Source organism: Leucopleurus acutus, assembly GCF_964270905.1.
Source record: "Leucopleurus acutus genome assembly, chromosome: 7".
Taxonomy (NCBI): domain Eukaryota; kingdom Metazoa; phylum Chordata; class Mammalia; order Artiodactyla; family Delphinidae; genus Leucopleurus; species Leucopleurus acutus.
Genome location: NC_139150.1, coordinates 59065488 through 59077791, shown reverse-complemented (window position 1 = coordinate 59077791; position 12304 = coordinate 59065488). Strand labels below are relative to the sequence as shown.

General features: G+C 35.7%; 1 protein-coding gene across 4 annotated transcripts in view; it reads left to right on the top strand.

Moving 5' to 3' along the window:
* The window catches only part of PTPRD (protein tyrosine phosphatase receptor type D), a 1574709-nt gene that overhangs the window by 753462 nt on the left and 808943 nt on the right, over window positions 1-12304 (top strand). For 3 of the 4 annotated variants that reach the window (XM_082842820.1, XM_082842821.1, XM_082842823.1), the window contains one exon: window positions 10238-10297. The gene's annotated coding sequence lies outside the window, so the exon portion shown is untranslated. Of the gene's footprint in view, window positions 1-10025; window positions 10298-12304 lie in introns of those variants that run through there. The other variant, XM_082842824.1, reaches the window with a different exon arrangement.

The following is a 12304-nucleotide window of genomic DNA, read 5'->3' as shown; positions in this document are numbered from 1 at the left end:
GGACTTACACAGCACACAAATGCCGGGAGATGGAGATCTTCAAGATCCATTTTAGAAACTGTCTACCGCAGTCCACCCTTTGGCCGCCGATGGTTCATGTCCCTCCCACATACAAAGACTCACTCTCTCCCGGAGTCCCCAGTCTCATCTCATTACAATTAAGCCAGGGCATGCTAGGTTATACTGCAGTAGCAACTCTAAAATCCTGTTGATTTAAAACAATAGAGATTACTTCTCTATCATCCTACATGTCTATTATGGGTTGGTTAAGGATTGTTTTCCTCACTCAGTCTCCAAGATCATTGAAGCTGGAGGGAGGGAAGAGCAAATTGATGACTATTAAAGGCTTCTACATGGAAGTGACATGTGTTACTTCTGCTCAAATAACAGAGCCACACTAATTTCAAAGGTATAAGGAACTACATTTCTGCCATGTGCCTGAAAAGAAGAGAAATAGAAGTATCAATGAACAGCCCAAAAGACTAACATGATGGGTAAAGCACATATTTCACCTCTACCTACGTACATACCAAAATGATTATGGACCAAATTTTGACACAATTAACTCATTCTACAAATATTTAACAAGTACTGTTGTACATTAAGTTTTTGCAAAATGCTAAGGCCTAAGCAGAGAAAAAAGCAGTCCCTACCTTGTGGTTCCTCAATATATTGGGCAAAGAGATAAGTATATAGATAATTTCAGAATAGAAGTCGTTATAAAATGTCATTTAAGACATAGTAAGACATGTAACTCAGACTTAAAGAGTGAGGAGATCAGAGATCTTAAAGTAGATGAAAGTAAAGAGGAGATCAAAAGGTCTTAAAGTAGATGAACTCTGGTGAGTTCTGATAGATGTGTAGAAATAGGCCACGTAAGGAAAATCAAGAAAGACATTTTTCAGTGTTGCTTTAATAAAGTGAATTTATGATGATTATCTTCTAGGTCAAAAGGCCTGGATTCTTCTGCATTTGCATTAACTAGTGCCTTAGCCTGATCAAGTAACTGGGCAACTGTGCACCTATACCTCCTCATCTGTGAAATGAGAAGGTTTAATTAGATGTTGTCCAAGACCTCTTCCAACTATAAAATTGTATGATTGTTTCTGGCTCTAGAGGACATTTTTTAAAGTAGGCTTTATAGGATAATTATAAAATAATTACCTTATAAAGCAATCACTTACTAAAACAGTTCAGTAAACACTGATGGGAAATTCCCATATCAGAAAATAGTGGAATTGTTTTCCCATCCCTTCTGAGACACACTATGTTCAAAATTGATCACAAAAAGAATAAGATGTTGTTCAGGATAGAATGATATAAAGTAGTTCTTCGTAGCAAACGTTTGTGATATTTTTCATCCTTAATCTACCACTCTAGATATTTCTAATGATTCTCCTACGTAGACTCTTCCTATTTTATGTATTGGATTTGTCTATTTACCTGTGAAAGGACTCAAGCCCTCCCTCCCCTACACACACAATTTATTATGCACCAAAATTCCGTTGCCAGATTAATTTGCACCCTCATAATTCTACAGAATACCATGCTTTTCACTTGACTCACCAACACTTCATGGATTCTCCGACTTCAAAGAAAAATCCTTGGCAGTGACGTTCAAATCTTCACCACTCACAGAACGATCATTGTTCTCCTACTAGTCAACTAGACTCTGGGTCAGGAGCCTTCTGCTTCCACCTCAAGCCTTCATTCTCTCTCTCCTCTTTCACTGATCTAACCTACACATTCAAAGCAAGTACCCCTACCAGGTATTGGCAAAGACGTGATACAACAGGAACACATGTATTTCAGGGGAGTATAATTGCTACATCCACTTTGGGAAACAGTTTGGCATTATCTACTGAAGTTGAACATGTATGTACCAGATGATCCAGCAGTTCCACTCCTCATTATATACAACATGTGTACCAAGAAATATTTTACAAGGATGTTTATTGCAGCATTAATTATAATTGCTCTAAACTAGAAATGACCCAATGTTCAATAACAATAGAATGGATTTAGAAAGTGTGGTATATTCAAATGATTTTTGACAAATTGCAACATGAATGAAACCAATGAGCATAACGGTGAATAAAGAAGCCAGACACAAAGCAATATGTAATATATGATTATATTTATATAATGTTCAAGGCAGCTCTAAACCATAGGGTTAGAAATCAAGATAATGTTTGTTTACCTTTGATGAAGAGGGGGAAATGGGATTGTGAGGGAGCATGAGGTTGCTGTAGCCATAGAAATGTTCTATATTTTGAGCCAGGTGGTGTTTACCTGGTGTTAGCTTTTGTATGATTCATTCCTTATGCACTTTTCTATAAGTGCACTGTACTTTGAGTTAAAAAATAATAATTTAGAAAGTACTTGGGCCTTCAAAAACTCCTGCGTGTTTTTTTAAAGAGACCGTGTGGAAACGCAGTCAAAAAACCTCTCATTCTTAGCCAAAGCAATCTTGAGAACTGGAGCTGGAGGAATCAGCCTCCCTGACTTCAGACTATACTACAAAGCTACAGTAATCAAGACAGTATGGTACTGGCACAAAAACAGAAATATAGATCAATGGAACAGGATAGAAAGCCCAGAGATAAACCCATGCACATATGGTCACCTTATCTTTGATAAAGGAGGCAAGAATATACAGTGGAGAAAAGACATCCTCTTCAATAAGTGGTGCTGGGAAAACTGGACAGCTACCTGTAAAAGAATGAAATTAGAACACTCCCTAACACCATACACAAAATAAATTCAAAATGGATTAGAGACATAAATGTTAAGACCGGACACTATAAAACTCTTAGAGGAAAACATAGGAAGAACACTCTTTGACATAAATCACAGAAAGATCTTTTTTGATCCACCTCCTAGAGTAATGGAAATAAAAACAAAAATAAACAAACAGGATCTAATGAAGCTTAAAAGTTTTTGCACAGCAAAGGAACCTACAAACAAGATGAAAAGACAACCCTCAGAATGGGAGAAAATATTTGCAAATGAATCAACAGACAAAGGATTAATCTCCAAAAATATAAACAACTCATGCAGCTCAATATTAAAAATCCAAAAATGGGCAGAAGACCTAAATAGACATTTCTCCAAAGAAGATATACAGATTACCAACAAACACATGAAAGAATGCTCAACATCATTAATCATTAGAGAAATGCAAATCAGAACTACAATGAGATATCATCTCACACCGGTCAGAATGGCCATCATCAAAAAATCCAGAAACAATAAATGCTGGAGAGGGTGTGGAGAAAAGGGAACACTCTTGCACTGTTGGTGGGAATGTAAATTGATACAGCCACTATGGAGAACAGTATGGAGGTTCCTAAAAAAATTAAAAACAGAACTACCATACAACCCAGCAATCCCACTACTGGGCATATACCCTGAGAAAACCATAATTCAAAAAGAGTCATGTCCCAAAATGTTCATTGCAGCTCTATTTACAATAGCCAGGACATGGAAGCAACCTAAGTGTCCATCATTGGATGAATGGATAAAGAAGATGTGGCACATATATACAATGGAATATTACTCAGCAATAAAAAGAAACAAAATTGAGATATTTGTAGTGAGGTGGATGGACCTAGAGTCTGTCATACAGAGTGAAGTAAGTCAGAAAGAGAAAAACAAATACCGTATGCGAACACATATATATGGAACCTAAGAAAAAAAAAAAGGTCATGTAAAACCTAGGGGTAAGACGGGAATAAAGACACAGACCTACTAGAGAATGGACTTGAGGATATGGGGAGGGGGAAGGGTAAGCTGTGACAAAGTGAGAGAGTGGCATGGACATATATACACTACCAAACATAAAATAGATAGCTAGTGGGAAGCAGCTGCATAGCACAGCGAGATTAGCTCGCGGTTTGTGACCACCTAGAGGGGTGGGATAGGGAGGGTGGGAGGGAGGGAGACACAAGAGGGAAGAGATATGGGAACATATGTATATGTATAACTGATTCACTTTGTTATAAAGCAGAAACTAACACACCATTGTAAAGCAATCATACTCCAATAAAGATGTTAAAAAAAAAAAAAAAAACTCTCATTCTTTAGTGATGAGATGCACATTTGTTATCCCAGTTTGTATATCCTGCCATATGTGTTATGAAAATCTTATACTCCAGTAACCTTCTTTATTGTAGAATATTTTTCCTAAGTTTCTATGTTAATTGCAATGTGGTTTAAGGTAGGATTTTTCTGTTCAATTAACAAAGTTCCAAATCACTCAATCTACTAAATATTTACAGTAGAAAGGGAACAAAATAAAAAAGAGAAGGAGAGGAGGAAGGGTCAAAAATATGTTACTTAGGGTGTCTGACATGTTTGACAAAACAAAACTTTAAAACATACTCTCTTCCTGATCTAAACTGATTTTCTATTCTAGAGTCTGCATGTGAAAAAATAAATTTGATAATTTTGAACAGTTACCTTTAGGTATTTCAAATTTTATTTTATTTTTTTCTGGCTGTTTGCTTACCTAGTATTGCTTATCTAATACAAACTTGAATCCATGAAAAATGAGACTAAAGAAAAACATGTGCAAGCGATTCCAAATAAAAGTGAATGAAAACTCCTATTGAAATCTCTTTAATATGTAATTTTAAACCACTTTAAAGGGTCACAGCTACTTGTGCTAATGTAGGAACTGTTTTAAAATGGCATGCTATTTTTTTTTTTTTTTTTTTTTTAGCTGTACTTGGGCCTCTCACTGTTGCGGCCTCTCCCGCTGCGGAGCACAAGCTCCGGACGCACAGTCCCAGCGGCCATGGCTCACGGGCCCAGCCGCTCCGCGGCATGCGGAATCCCCGCGGACTGGGGCACGAACCCATGTCCCCTGCATCGGCAGGCGGACTCTCAACCACTGCACCACCAGGGAAGCCCCAATGGCATGCTATTTTGATAATCAGGATTTTTTTGGTGTTTTAGGATAGAGTTGACAGAAGAAAAGATCTTCATATGAAGTAAACTTTTTGAAAATTTAAATAGAGTTGTAAAAAGAGCATATAAATTCAACTCCATCTTTCTGTTAAAATGCCTTTTTAAAGTTTGAAGTATTTTAATTAAAATATGCCTATTACATAAGATAGAGTCATGAGTCATTAATGAAACTTGGAATTTTCACATTATAACAGAAGGGATGCCATATAGCAAAGATAAAAATTGCAGTGAGGAAATCCAAAGTATTTTTTTATGTGTCAGAATGTAAAATAACATGATTTGACTTTAGCTAACTCTGTTTAAAAAATAAAAGATGATATTCTTCCAATGTAAAACACACTAGAGGAAAGGCTATTATTTATGAGATGTTTCTTATTTCTGTGGGGGAAACAAAAAACTGGGGTTATGTCCAAAGTAAATGGAAACCTTCAAAAGTTCTTAGAACAATTTCCAGTGAACATCTGTAACTACTAAAAGTATATCAGCCGAGATTATACCTCACCATGGACAGTTCTGCTATTGAAAGTTATTGACTTTAGCTCTTACAGCTTCCTCAGCTGCAACAATTAGTTAGAACTTTGGCAGAGAGCATAGAGATGAAAGAACCCATGCCTTTACACCAGTTCTCTTCTTGTGTGCTTCATCCTCTCACCCGTATCAGGCATGTTCTGTGAGCTGGAGGGTGTGCTTACTTGGTGAAATCAACTGCCAAAAATCCATTTTCTCCCACTTAGAGGAATTTATGATCCATCTTATCCTTAGTCTTCAGAAAAGAAACAAAATTGAGACTTAATAATTTGCACTTTGGCCACATGTAGGAAATTCAGTTGACCTAAACATGAAGCATGACTTAGAAAGAATTGAATGTTTTCTATTCTGGGCTGGCGTTACATACTTTCTGTTGTCTCCTCTACTAGATCAACTGGTGATTAGGTTGATATTTGTAGTCAGAAAGGAAAGGTAGCTTTGGAGTGGTCTGAGAAGAAGAAGAGTTGCATTCATGTCTATAAAATCTCTAAGAAATGGCTTCAGTTGGCAGATCCAATGGTGCATTTTCCTGACACTCAAGAGACAAGTGCTTTACCAAGGTAAATGATATATTAACATTGATGCGAGTGAACTACAAATGTATTAAAGCTATCATAAAATATAGCCTAACGGTGCCGTTAAGCAATAATCTAAGTGAGTTGCAGAATAGTGCCTGAGGATTTTTACTTCAGGTTAAAAGGCAATGCAGTTGCATGTCTAGCAGGAAAAGCTTCCTCTTAATTCTTCAGAAAAGAAGCAGGGAGATCTGACCATCTCTATATTTTCCTCACTTAAACAGGGCTGAAAGTAAAGGAAGTATGCGTCTGAAAGTTAGGTTCTGCCAAACAGGACTAAATTTAACCTGTAAGTGGACAATAGTAAAGAGACAGATGGGTGAAATTTATGGAGAGCCCTTTGGGAAGTGGCCTCAAACAGGTGGCTTCCCAAAAGGAGTCAGTGTATATAGTGTTTTTAGCTGTAGAAGAAAGGTGAGAAAGAGATGGGTTGGCAATAAGTACATGGTTGCTTGCTGACTAAGGCTTGATATTGCTTGTCAGGTGTGTCTATTTTTGTCTGAAATTCAAAAGCTATTTCATTGTACTATGAGAAGAGCAGAAGGTCTTGGGTTCTGTGATTGGTTATTGTTTTGAAAAAGAAAGAAAATTATCTTTCATTTTCTCTCCATTGGCGCTAAATCCCCAGTGGCAGTTTGAAGGACATTCCAAATAACTGCAACTACAGTAGGGAGTTTTTGAATCTGTTATTTCTGACTAACGTTTTGCAAATGCTCTCACCATTCTACCCAAAACTGCAAATAGAAGCCTACAAAAGCAGTTTTGCAAAAACTGTTTCAATGTTGTCACTTGCTTTGAACTCCAAAGCAAAATCAGATTCTACCTTTAAGGTTTTTACCAGAAGGTACTTTGAAGACTGTGCCAAAAGAAGCCTTGCATCCCCCCACGCCCAAAGGGAAAACTGTATTTACAATAATATTTCCTATGAAATCTTCATGGTACATTTTATCATATAAAATTGAAGTTATTAAAAAATAGAGAGAGATGGTCATCATGTGCCATATACTATGTTCCAGCTGTAACCTAGAACAAAACAAAACCAGTTTCTGTGGGAGTACTATAGCTTATAATCCAATGGGGGAGGTCAAACAGATTAAATAATCACAGTCTTTGTAGGCTAAGTGCTGTAATACCCACCATTTTAATCGCTCAGAGAACTAAAATTTATCCATCTGTTGATGAACATTTAGGTTGCTTCCATGTCTTGGCAATTGTAAATAATGCAGTTATGTACATTGGGGTGCATATAACTTTTTGAATTATTGCTTTTGTTTCTTTTGGTTATACACTTTTGATTAGAATTGCTGGATGACAGTTACTTCTATTTTTAGTCTTTTGAGAAGCCTTCGTACTGTTTTCCACAGTGGCTGCACCAATTTACATTCCCACCAACAGTTTTTTTTTTTTTTTTTTTTGACGGTACTGCGTGGCTTGTGGGATCTTGGTTCCCTGACCAGGGATCAAACCTGTGCCCGCTGCAGTGGAAAGGCAGAGTCCTAACCACTGGACCACTAGAGAAGTCCCACTTGTGTTCTTTTTGATGGTAGCCGTTCTGACAGGTGTGAGATGATATCTCATTGTGGTTTTGATTGCATTTCCCTGATGATTATTGATGTTAAGCATCTTTTCATGTGCCTGTTGGGTATCTGCATGTCCTCTTTTGGAAGAATGTCTATTCCAATCTTTTGCCCCCTTTTTTGATCAGGGTTTTGGTTTGTTTGTTTTTATTTTTTGATGTTGAATTGTATGAGCTGTTTCTATATTTTGGATATTAACCACTTTTCGATCGTATCATTTGCAAATATTTTCTCCCATTCAGTAGGTTGTCTTTTCATTTGTCAGTGGTTTCCTTTGATATGCCAAAAGCTTTTAAGTTTAATTAGGTCCCATTTGTTTATTTTTGCTTTTATTTCCTTTGCTTTAGGAGAGAGATCAAAAACATTTTTTTCTGTGATTTATGTCAAAGAGTGTTCTGCCTATGTTTTCCTGTAAATTTTTATAACATCTTGTCTTACATTTACATCTTTAATCCATTTTGAGTTTGTTTTTGTATATGGCATTAGAGAATGTTCTAATTTTATTCTTTTACATGTAGCTGTCCAGTTTTCCGAACACCATTTATTGAAGAGACTGTCTTTTCTCCATTGTATATTCTTGCCTTCTTTGTCATAGATTAATTGACCATAGTGTGTGCATGTATTTCTGAGCTCTCTATTCGGTTCCATTGATCTGTTTGTGTGCAAGTACCATACTGTTTTGAGGACTATAGCTTTGTAGTATAGTCTGAAGTCAGGGAACATGATTCCTCCACCTCTGTCTTCTTTCTCAATTTTGTCTTGGCCATTTTGGGTCTTTTGTGTTTCCATATAAAATTTTAAGTTATTTGTTAAGATATGGTATACACACACACACACACACACACACACACACACACACACACACACAATGGACTACTACTCAATCATAAAAAAGAAGGAAATTTTGCCATTTGCAACAACAGGGATGGACTTTGAAGGTATTATGCTGAGTGGAATAAGTCAGACAGAGAAAGACAAATACTGCATGATATCACTTTATATGTGAAATCTAAAAACTACAACAAACTAGTGCAGATAGCAAAAAAGAAATAGACTCACAGATATAGAGAACAAATTAGTGTTTACCAGTGGGGAGAGGAAGTGGGAGAGGGACACTATAGGGGTAGGGGATTAAGAGGTACAAACTATTAAGTATAAAATAAGCTACAAGGAGATATTGTACAACACAGGAATATAGCCAATATTCCATAATAACTATGAATGGAATCTAACCTTTAAAAATTGTGAATCACTACATTGTACACCTTTAACTTATATAACATTGTATATCAACTAAACTTCAATAAAAAAAGAACCAAAGTTTGATTCTCATTTACCTGAAACTCCAGTGCCAGTAGATGTTTCTAGTCAGGGCCAGGTGATGGATAGTCATTTTTATAACACTCTTAGTGTGAATAGACTTTATTAGCGGAGGTGAGAGGTGATCCTGAAAGATGTGACTGAAGGACAAGGCTCTTTCCTTCTTAGGGATCTTTCTTCTGTAGGTCCTCAGGGATTCTACCTGCAGATAGGAACACAGAATAAAGGATCATGTATGAGATGTTTTAAGGCCAGGACTGATTGTGGCATGATTTATATTTGGCTGTATTCCCTTGTGAAGAATTCAGTCACATCTCACATCTATCTGAAAGAACATAGCCTGGCTCTGTAACAAGAGGAAAAGGCAAACAGTTTTCTAAACAACTAGCCAGTTTCTGTGACACAAGGTAACGTGATAAGGAAGTACACAGAGCTGTTGGAGCATCTAAAAAATACATTGAAGTGAAACTTGGAGGAAGCACGATGTCAAGGAAGGCTTTCTGCATGAGATGACAACTTCCCTGGGAATTGAAGGAGAAACAAGAGTTGAACGTGTGAAAAAGAGTTGAGAAGAAGGTTGTCTGGACAGAAGGAAATAATTCTAAAAACAAACAGGAATAATTAGGATATTCTAAATTCTATTAAGGAATTAAGACAAAGTGCTTTTTTACATGTTTCAGAGTATGAATTTTGAAAAATTAATAATGAGATTATTTTCCATAAATGTAATTCTGATAAGATTTAGAATTCTTCCATGTGAGTTAGTCCCAGGATCAATAGGGAGACAAGGATTTGCTTTATCTTGGCTGCTATGGTTTAAGTGATCCCCTTAAGAACTTTGACAGCATCCAGCTCCACAAAGACCAGAGGATGGGAAATTTGAAAGTATTATGTAATTTCAGGAAGCAAGAAACTATGACATTCATTAGACTTGATGAAATAGATGTTGTAAGAAGCTAATTTAACCATTTTATGTTAGACATGATAATCCCAATTCAGAATTGTAAGGAATGTTCAATATCCTTTGCTTTCCATCATGTGGACAAAAGAACATTCCATATTGAGTTGGTATTTCACTCTTTCAGTTAAAGATTGTATGACATAAAATTGATACCAGCTTCTCATTAACCCTCTTGTTTTTTCTCCTCTCTGTCTCAATCCCCCCTAAAAAAAAAAAAAAGAATGGTGAAAATATGATATGTTGAAGACAACTTAGCGTTTGAAATATTTTTTTTTAATAATTTTTATTTCTATTTTTCTAAGTAGGTTTTGAGCTTCTTGAGGCCAAGGACTGTGTCTGAAAACACATACAGTGGCTAACACAAGGTAAGCCTACAACACATCTTAACTCCTTCTCTTCCTAGGGTCCTAGCACCCTGATAAAATGCCTGATATGTAGTTGGCACTCAACAAATATTGGTTAGGATGGATGGATGGGTGGATGAAATATTCAAACATTATATTATATTCACTTGATATTCCTCTTAGAAAATATACTAAGACTGAGTTGTTTTTTTTTTCTTTTATAAATAAAATTACAACACACTCAAAACGGTGGAACAACTAGGAAAAAATCTGTCAGTGACAGATTTATTTTTCAGTTCTGAATTATAGATGGTGTTAGTCATGAGTATGTGAGAAATCTAACAATGGGTTAATGTTTTGATCTGGAGCAGCAGATGCCTATAAGATTTAAATGTTGATTGAATTTAGCTGCTGCTGCCATGAAATTATTAGCCCTTGGCAGTGGTCTCGCCTATATACTTTATTTTGGTTCTTCTGGAGCTACAAAGCTATTTATTGTTAATGAGGGAATAAAGTGAGAAAACAAATTAGCAAATAGATTAACAAAATTTTAACTGTCTAATCTCTGTTAAACAACTGCAGGTTATCAATTTTCACTACCTTCCAACAAAACTTTGCTATTAACACAGCTTTGTTACCTTACATATCCTCTCTCTAATATAATCATTCATCTATCATAATACTTTTTGATAAAATTCTCTACCAAGTACCTTTTTTCATTGCAGCTTCACAGTGTGCGTCTAATCTTAAAATTATAATTCTTTGAAATAAATAATTCCTATGCTTGCTAAGATATTTGATCTGTTGGCTCACCACTTAAAACTATTATCTAGTATAAATATGTTATGACTTATAAAATAAACTTAATGGTTTTTAATTGATGTTTCTAAATGCAAATTTTTTTAAATGAAGTTTACAAAGTTTAGAAGTTCCTTAGCATGCTCAAATACTCTTATCTGCTAAAAATGTTGTATTCCCAATTTAAAGGACAGGATGCCACGTCCCATATTTCCTTTTAACTTCATTTTGGGGTTGATACCTCTTATGACTCTAAGGAAAAGCATGTATCTGTATATAGAAAAGGTACACAAAGATCCTTCAGAAACCAAGATGCCATTGAAGTCAAATAAGAGGAGGATTAAACAAACAAATGAGAGATGGAGATTGTAGGAAATTTAATTTCAGGCTTTCAGCCTATTTCCCCTTTGGTTCCTCACTGTTTCTATTTTATACATTAAGATTCAGCTCACTTTTACCCTAAAGCTTTCTTGGATACTCCCTGTCAAAATGATGTCTTATTCTTCTTCTGAACTCCCATGTGTCTTTGTTCATGACTCTCTTATGATACTAATAATTCTGCTTTTATGGTTCAGCAATTTGTATAGATCAGTTCCCGTCTTCTGAGCATGTTATATTCCAGAGTTAATTTAAAAACCAGTTGTTTGGAAATCCAAGTTACTTATTCTCATAAAACTAATAATAGATGTGATGTTCCTATTTTCTTTTAAGTTCTACTGCTGTCTGATCTAGTGCCGAGCGAAGTATTTCAAATATACCTCCATTTATGACATTGCTTCTTCAGGACAAATCAATTCTATTATAAGGTGAAGCCCAGTACACTTTCTTTAGGGCATTATATTTGATCAGTATTTACCAAATTGTCTTCCCCTTCATTTATCTAAGCTCGCTCACAGTGTTGTTTCAGGGCACTGTGTTAGAAATTCTTATTTCCCTTTCTAGTCTGTGAATGTTATATAATCAGTCTTGATTGCAGGCATCTAAATCCAATACTTTGCAAAATATTTAACTTCTTGCCAAAGAAAAGACAGCTTTCTTATTTAATATATCTCTTAAATATATTTAACCTTTGTTTTTGCTATGCATATTATGTACAAAGCAATTTGCACACCTATTTCATTTACTTTTCACATTATACTTCTGAGATTAGTACTCTAATTATCTCCCCGTTAGGATGAAGGACCTGAGAATTGGAGAAACTAAATATCTTACCCAATGTCATAGAAGTGG